Below are 9,091 nucleotides of genomic sequence, written 5' to 3'. Positions count from 1 at the left end.
CTGAGAGGAGCTACTGACATTTTAGTTTATTATTCAAAGAGCATAATTCCTATTGGCTACATTCCAAGAGGAATGGGCAAAATGCAGTGCCTTGATACTGTTGGTATTTTAGTATTGAATTAAATTGGGCATGTGTTGCTTTCATAGATCGAAAAGCAAAGTCTTTTTGCTTGGAGACGATAGTAACAATATTTTAGAGAACACAAATGTGTCTATATTTACATAATAGTGTGAAAGTGAAAACTCTGGGAGTAAGATGAAGTTTAATAAAAAAGTGTAATGAAAGAGTTTAGTTTCTTTCAGTGTCATCTTCCATTGTATTCATTTTTCAAATCCAAGGGTTGTGCATAAGCTCAGGGCCATCCCTGGCCAACTCGAGGCCCCATGCAAAGTTATATGATGAGACCCTCTGTTTCGCGAGCGTCGACGGGGGGGTGCTAGTGGAGCCTAGCAGCGGCGAAACCGTGCTGCGCCACACTAATTGCACCGCATAAGAGCATAGGTACGCCGCATTTGCGGTTCAGTTGAGGCTCCCACATGATAAGGCCCCTTCCGCGAGGTGAGGCACCCTCCGCCAGGTTAAGCCCCCTCAGCGAGGTGAGGCCCCCTCCGCGAGGTGAGGCCCCCTCCGCGAGGTGAGGCCCCACGCAGTCTGCGTGATCTGCCTGTAGGGAGGGACGGCCCTACATAAGCTAATGAGTTATTAAGGGATGCAGAGGATTGATGATACTTAAGAAAGTACAGCCTAATAAAGAAATATAGATCGTGTGCCTCCAGTCTCGGTAGTGATGTAAGTACTGTCTAGACTCCATGCTGTGCTGTGCTAATGGACCCCATTCTTCTACCAAATACAATATGGCACATTTACCCGTCTAATAAAACACCAATTAGAGCCACTTTACTGAACAGCCTGCAAGAAGTCAGAGATAGATACACATTACTGTGAAGCACAGTAAATGGATAAAGTGGGAACACAATGATTACAATCTCATTGAAACGTTCACTCTGGGGGCTTTCAAGTAGGAGCTTCAAAAAAGAAAATAGAAACAAAATTAGGCCTTTTTTTTCAATCTAGAATCTATAACTTTGGTCCAGAATGAAACACCTCAAACACTTTAAAATAGATTCCCAATGTTGTACACACGTTTAAGCTTTATAGACAATGCATCCCAACAATAGTTAGGATCCCCCGTCTTTTCAGCGCCATTCTGAGGTTTACATTTGTCGGGAGTGTCTTGAAACAGTGTGAAAAGTTGGCTGCCATGTTTTGAAAATGATTTTCATCATCCCCTTTTTTTACAGTCACCTAAAATAAATAAATTGTCTGTATCTAAGAAGACAGAAATAGTGTAAAACTAGAAGAGACTTGGCGAGTGCATAAGGCCAAATGGTCGACCTTGCAATGTTAATGCCGCCATTTCCGTATTTGAACATTTAATGGGTTCTTCTTTGGTCCATGCTACACCAGCATGTTTTATGAAAACCAGAAGTTTTCCGTAATCTTGCTGACAAATAGACAAACAAACCAAACCTCCTCCTTTGTGGAAGTAACAAAAAGACAGTTAAAAAGAAAGAAGTGCTAACCCTGGCTCAACTCCTGAAGTGTGAAGTGTTGGATTGTCTGTATCAAGGTGTCCGACTAGCAGAGGGTACTGACGGGGTATGCTGGCCCTTGTAGACCCACTCCATGAGCTCAAAAACATAATGAATTGAAGATATACCCGGACAGCAAAAATACTGTTCATTTTGCGATTACAATGAACTTGTTACATACCCTTCTGCCAAGGGCAAGCCTTTGAATCATACCAACCAGCCCTGTCTACATAGTAAGAAATGGCCTGTCCTATTTTTATTTGTGCAACCATGTGGAGTCGGATCTTGTTTCAAGTTTGCATCTTTATTTTTGCCCTTATCAGTGTAAGAAAGGAGAAATCAGATTTTTGAGGTGATAGCATGTGGAGGGCAGAAAAAAAAGGAAATGGAGAGTTTTGTCACCTCATGAGAAAGAACACTGTTCCTTGGATCGTTTTAATGCTTCACAAACTCTCTTGCTTTCCCTCCTAACTTTCCTAAACTCTGTCTCTGCTTTCATTTGAAAGGTGCGTGCCTCAGAGGTTTGAGTCTGTCAGATTTCATATGGAGAAAGCTTTTCCCCATCGCTAACGCAGCATCCAACCATTGCCCTCTTAAAGAAATCATTTTTGGACAGCAGAGACAAAAGAATGTAGATAAATACAAATTGAAATTGAACTATCAAGGAGTACTATGACTTTAGACTGTTTTTACATATTCTCCTTTGAGTCCTGTTGATCAGAAAGTTTAACTTACAGACAGCAAGATAAACATTTTGCTCTCAAAGTGCACCAGATTGATGCTTTTAACTTCAATATTTAAAGATTGAAGGAGGTGAGGACACCCCTAGAGGATGTTAGGTACACGGTGTTTACATGCTTATTTATACGATATGTGTGCTTATGCTAACATCATAAGACAAATGTTGGTTCCGTGTTGTGTGTAGTGAGAACGCGCTAGATTGAGGGGGGCCCCCAAGCCAAAGCTCGCTTAGGGCCCCCAAAAGTCTAGGGCCGGTCCTGGTAACACAAGCCAAACAGGCTAAATCATATCAGAAGGTGTCACCCAGATTTGCCAATCACCGGAACCCGGCAAAATACTTTTTGGCATATATTTTTCACCGGCTATGCTGCGCCTTTATGCAATAGTAGAGGACCCCGGCTTTTATTGATTGTGATTGAAAGTGATTGAAACACTATCTTATTAATCATTTTGTAATATTTTCAAGACATTCTTTTTAGTTTGACAGCTTATTGAACCTTTTAGTTTGACATCAGCCATTATAGATAATATGGCCATCTGAGTGTGTATGGTACTGTTTGTGGTTAATTTTTAACTGTTTAATAAAGTGAATTATTCAAAATGTGAATTGATGTGAAACCGTTGCACCCCTAGTAGCCATTGTTTGCTATGTGACAGATATGCACGTGTACATTACTGAGCATTCCTCTGAAAATCTAAGCAAAAAGAAGCGGTGTGTAGGAGGATACAATGCTTTCGTGCTAAACAGAGAAAACAGGGACAGACTGAGAGTAGAACCAGCCAGTAGTCAGTAATTTGGACTAAAAAGGTCAAAGCAGCTGATGGCTCAATCCATCTAACATGGCAGCTGACCCTTGTGAGTGCACACCGAAGTGGGAGGAAACAATGAATCATAGATGCAGGCCACCAGCCAAAAGAAAGAGCTAGAAAATATATACAATCTTAAAGAAAAGAACGAAGGGTAGAATTACCTGCATGGCAAAGAGTAAAAAAAATACAAATTCTATATTTGACTACGATGTTGTTTTTGAGTGTCTTTCACATCATGTACCACCATCACTTCTAACACCCCTCACCACCACAGGCCGTCTGCTGATGGCTCCTTCCATCTAACATGACAACCAACCTTTGAGAATTGCTTTGGGGTCATGATGGGTCAGAGCTAAAGAAAGATAGAAATACAAAGCAATAGAAAGAGAAGAGATTGAGTCCATTGCTCTTAGATTCAGCATGGATGATGAACGATCCAATCAAAGATCAGTTTTGACATGATCGGCCGGCTGAAGTTATAACAATTCATATCTTTAAAAGATGCCCTACTGTCTACTGCTTAGTAAATCAATCGAGAAAAAGAAATGCTAACCCTAACCCTATCTTTAATGCTAACCCTAACCCTCTGGTCTACATCTGAATACTCATGTGACATGTTCACTACGTTTGGCCCTGACATCATAACACTGCCATTCAGCGAAGGTTGGGGTTGGAATTATTCAAGAACAGATTGAAGAGTTCATGTCATACAAGTTATTATATTTCTATTAAATGACTCAGGTTTTGAAGTGTCTTTCTTCTTCCCAGTCACCAACATCTGTGTCCAAACAGCTGCAATAAGGAAGAGGTTTATGTAGGGCGGCTATGTGGCAGAAAAGAAAATGGAAGGCAAATGGAGAATCATGGGTATAGAACCACACACAAAGTTAAATTGAGTCTCTGTATTTAACCTATGCTAGTATTAGGAAGAGTGGGCAGCTTATACAGTGCCAACGCAGTGTCAGTGAGTGCACTAAAGTTCACCACTAAAACTATGTGACACAACACTCTGCCTCGTGTTGGTAGGGAATGAGTCGCTGACAGGGACATTGATGTGAAAAACATTTTAGAAATGAAACATTTATGTTTTTTAAAATATAACTTTCAGGAGCACATTGATGAGCCTAACATGACTGTTGCACTGATGAAAATATAATATTCAATATGCTTAATGTGAGCCGTAGGTTGGTTTATATAGTAGATGTATGCATCTTTATGGTCCTGAGTCCGCCATTTTGGATTTAGGAAAGCAAAACATCTTTTTGATGATTATCTGAGTCCCACTAGGGTGAATGATGGAGCTGGAGTGTAGGGTTTAACCATGTCCTGGATGTAGGAACGAGCGGATACTTTCACAGCATCAGTAGGCCAGTACTAGTGTCATGAAGCAAATATATATATTGTGCTTATCATGCTTGGAATGCATCTGCATTCAAAGAGGAAAGAACTGTAGGTACAGTAGAGGGTGAGAGAAGAAGGGTTACTTCCTGTCCCGGGAGAGTGCGGGGGCTGGGAGGACATGACAGCCATCTTGGAGGAGCGCTTTCATTCCGTATGTTGCCTGTCAGGCAACAAAGCTTCACCCTGTTGCACACACCCACCCTGGAGAATGGAGATTTATGAGAGAGCTGCTCTCAACATGGAGACCACACAAACACACTTTTACAGAATGTCTGTCACTCATGCATGGAAAACCTCACACACAGGAGAGGAGGGATTTAAAACTGAGAAGCTGTGTGTACACGGGGACTCTTGTGGAACACATGGCTGGTTTCCATCCAGAGTGCTGTACGGTTATTCTATGCAAACACACACATTTCACGAGAGGGATTTCAGTATTACAGTACCATGAAGTCACGTGGTTTTGCAAAACTGAATGATTTATCCAGAGAATACAGGAAGAGAGGAGGAGGCCATTCAGCCGTGACAGCATCACTTTGCCTCACACACACCTTTGAGATATCCTTAATTCGAACATATGTTTCATATTACTGACTGAGATAGAAATGTATCTCCTTTCTTTTTTCTATTATTTTTTTCCACAGCCCAGTGCATAATAAGCTGTTTTACATCTACTAATAGACATCTAGCATTAAAGCTGTTAACACTTAAAAACATTGTACACATTACTTTGGATGGAAGACAATAGAATGGTGCAGGAGTGAGTCTTATAACCTAGAAATGACTAAGCATTTTACCACTTCTGGTTCCCTCGACCCGAGGTGGTTAGAAGCCTGAAAAAAGGTCTGTGGCTTACACAAGGTTAAAAGACTTTCACGTTGTGTTCTACGACATACAATATGTCCGTACACACCCAAATCGTGAATGTCCGAAGCTTCTATGTGGCATAAAAATGGCGATTACCAAGTAACTAAATGAACTACTCTTAATGTGATCGTGATGTCATTCGTTGATAGCCTAAGGTTAGCTTTTTACTTCTGCCGACTGCATTTCTCCATTAAAAATCATAAAGTGGTGTCAACTTGTTGAGATTCTCCTGCTGAACCAAATGTGTTAAATAACATAAATGTGTGTTGACAACAGACGTTGTTTTCTGAAATATACCAGAAAGCAATGGGGAAGTCCCATTAAAGACTCAGGCTCACGATGAAGACGTGATGAAGACTCAGGCTCATGATGAAGACTCAGGCTCATGATGAAGACTCAGGCTCGTGATGAAGACTCAGGCTCACGATGAAGATGTGATGAAGACTCAGGCTTGTGATGAAGACTCAGGCTCATGATGAAGACGTGATGAAGACTCAGGCTCATGATGAAGACTCAGACTCATGATGAAGACGTGATGAAGACTCAGGCTCATGATGAATACTCAGGCTCATGATGAAGACTCAGGCTCTTGATGAAGACGTGATGAAGACTCAGGCTCATGATGAAGACTCAGGCTCATGATGAAGACTCAGGCTCGTGATGAAGACTCAGGCTCATGATGAAGACGTGATGAAGACTCAGGCTCATGATGAAGACTCAGGCTCATGATGAAGACTCAGGCTCATGATGAAGATGTGATGAAGACTCACGCTCATGATGAAGACTCAGGCTCTTGATGAAGACGTGATGAAGACTCAGGCTCATGATGAAGACGTGATGAAGACTCAGGCTCATGATGAAGACTCAGGCTCATGATGAAGACGTGATGAAGACTCAGGCAAATGATGAAGACGTGATGAAGACTCAGGCTCATGGTGAAGACTCAGGCTCATGATGAAGACTCAATTCAATTCAATTTTTAGACGCTTTGTTGTTATTAAGGCACATCATTTACAAAGGACAAACTTGCAGGTCCTGTTTTAAAAAAAACAACACAATTATACAAAAACATATATTTTCTTCTTTTTTCCAACAACAATTCATTTTAAAGTGCATACAAATATCTTGTCTTTTTCAACAACAGTTCAGTTAAAGTACATCCATCAGTTATTTTGTTAAAAATATGTCATACATTTTCTACATGGTTTTAATTTCGGCATCCTTAAACTTCACTCTGTCCCAGAGAATGTAGTCATGGACCATTGTGAGGCCAACCTTTACCACTGACTGTGTGGACATCTGGCATTTCTTAAAGGCGGTTAAGTTCCTACATCTCCAAATTCCTTCTTTCAAGCAATTAATTACAGCCCACCATCGTTGATGTCTTTCAGGATCCTTGGGTTCTAAATCACCATAAAGTACATCTTGCTCATTGGGTCCCCTATAAAGAGCAGTTAACCATGGCCTTAGTGTCCCCCACACCCTTTTCGCACATGAACAATACCAAAAAAGATGAGCCACATTTTCCTCTGAACTACAATTTAGTATGGGGCATTTTGCACTCTGTGAACATCTTCTCCTGTACAGGAACGCTTTTGTTGGGAGACAACTATGTGCTGTTTTCCATGCCAAATCCTTATGGGCGTTAAAAAGGAATGGTGAGTTTACATTTTTCCATACTTGCAGGCATTTTTTTCTGGTAATGTTCCTATTGGTGTTAGGCTTGAGGTCAGAGGTGAGAGGCTTTTTTCAACACAACTTCTGTTCACAAAGCCTACAGATGATTTGTCTAAGACGGCTCTCGAAAAGAGGGTCACAGCTCTGCCATACAATGGTGGCCTAGTCTCTGCATGGGGGATGTTCAGAGGGGCTCTTTTGCCTGTACCAGAAATAAACTTTCGGCCCACCCAAAATGTTGCAAAGTGTGTCCAGAGGCTATTGTTCTTTTCAGATAACACATCATTTAGAATTGGTGTTAAAAAAAGGGCTTCCAATTTGACCCCCAGCTCTGGAACTGCTCTCCCTCCTTATTCCAATGGTTTATACATGATCTCTCTTTTTAAGTATTCCTGATGCGAACCCCAGATCAATTGGAAAATGTATCTTCTGAAGGTTGTTTGAAAGGCTCTTGGTACAGGCAGGGTGGCTGCTAGATGAGTCAGTGATGCAAGGATCTCTGCCTTAATGACAAGGATTTTTCCAGTAAATGTAAGGGCCCTATCTTCCCACCTAAGGAGTTTCCCTTTAATTGCTGGGAGTCTGCTATCCCAATTTACATTTCCCATGCCTCTACCAATCTCTATACCTAACATTTTCACCCTTTCCTTTTTTTCAACTAACCCCAGATCTACTTTGTCCTCTTTCCAGTTAAGGTAAAGTATCTCACTCTTGGACCTGTTAATCTTAGCGCCTGATGCAAGAGAGAAGAGTTCACACAACTCTAGAGCATTTACAATTGAATTGTTTTCTGTGCTTAATATTGTCACGTCATCCATGTACAAGGATACAGTTGCTTCTTTCCCACTGCTACCCGGGATGGGGAGGCCATGAATGAAAGGATCCTGTCTTATCCCTCAAGCTAGTGGTTCCATAACAAGAATGAATAAAATCACAGATAGCGGGCAGCTTTGTCTAACCCCTGATAAAACCTTAAAGGGTGCTGTTGTGTGCAGGGCCGATTCTAGGGTCTGTGGGGGCCCTAGGCAAAAATGAACTGGGGGCCCTTCGAACCAGCTTTCATCACCACTGTGTTATAAATAATCTCACACCAACAAATAAATTGTTCAATGTAAACAGTTCTTTATTTTACAACTTTGCATTTATGTTATTTTCAAACTTAGTCATTAGTTAGTAATATGAATTTAAAAGACATGCAAAAACAAATAAAACACACATATAAATATAAAGAACAACTAAAAACAGAATAGTTTTCCTTTGTTAATCTACGTGAAGTTTTTTCAGTATTCTGCGGAAAGACTGATCTGTTTCTTGTATTGGTCCTCTTGTTACTAGTGTACACTTTTCACTATCATTTAGGACATTTGGCCATTGTGCAGGGTCGTCTGATGTGATCAAACCTTTTGTAGTTGTGGTAGGGCTGCTGGAGGTAGGGGTTGACGTGTCATCTTCATGATGAGAAGATGTTGCTGTCCCACTGGAGGCAGAGGTTGACGCCCCACTGGAGGCAGATGTTGACGCCCCACTGGAGGCAGATGTTGATGCCTCACTGGAGGCAGATGTTGACGCCCCACTGGAGGCAGATGTTGACGCCTCACTGGAGGCAGATGTTGACGCCCCACTGGAGGCAGATGTTGATGCCCCACTGGAGGCAGATGTTGACGCCTCACTGGAGGCAGAGGTTGACGCCTCACTGGAGGCAGATGTTGACGCCCCACTGGAGGCAGATGTTGACGCCTCACTGGAGGCAGATGTTGATGCCCCACTGGAGGCAGATGTTGACTGAACTGCTATAACCAAAAAAGAAAGAGGGAATATCATGTTAAAAGGAATCTTTGGAGTGCAATGCACAGTATAATCAATTAAAAGTGGAATACTTAACTTAACATCATCAACATTTGGAGGGGGCACCTTATCCTTTTCCGTTGCTGCTGCTGGTGCCAGAAACGTAAGAAAGGATCCTGAGGATAGATAATAAAGTGAAACTTATAACAGTGACATG

This window comes from Notothenia rossii (genome assembly GCF_949606895.1).
Source record: "Notothenia rossii genome assembly, chromosome: 3".
Classification (NCBI taxonomy): Eukaryota; Metazoa; Chordata; class Actinopteri; order Perciformes; family Nototheniidae; genus Notothenia; species Notothenia rossii.
This window is presented reverse-complemented; position numbering follows the sequence as displayed.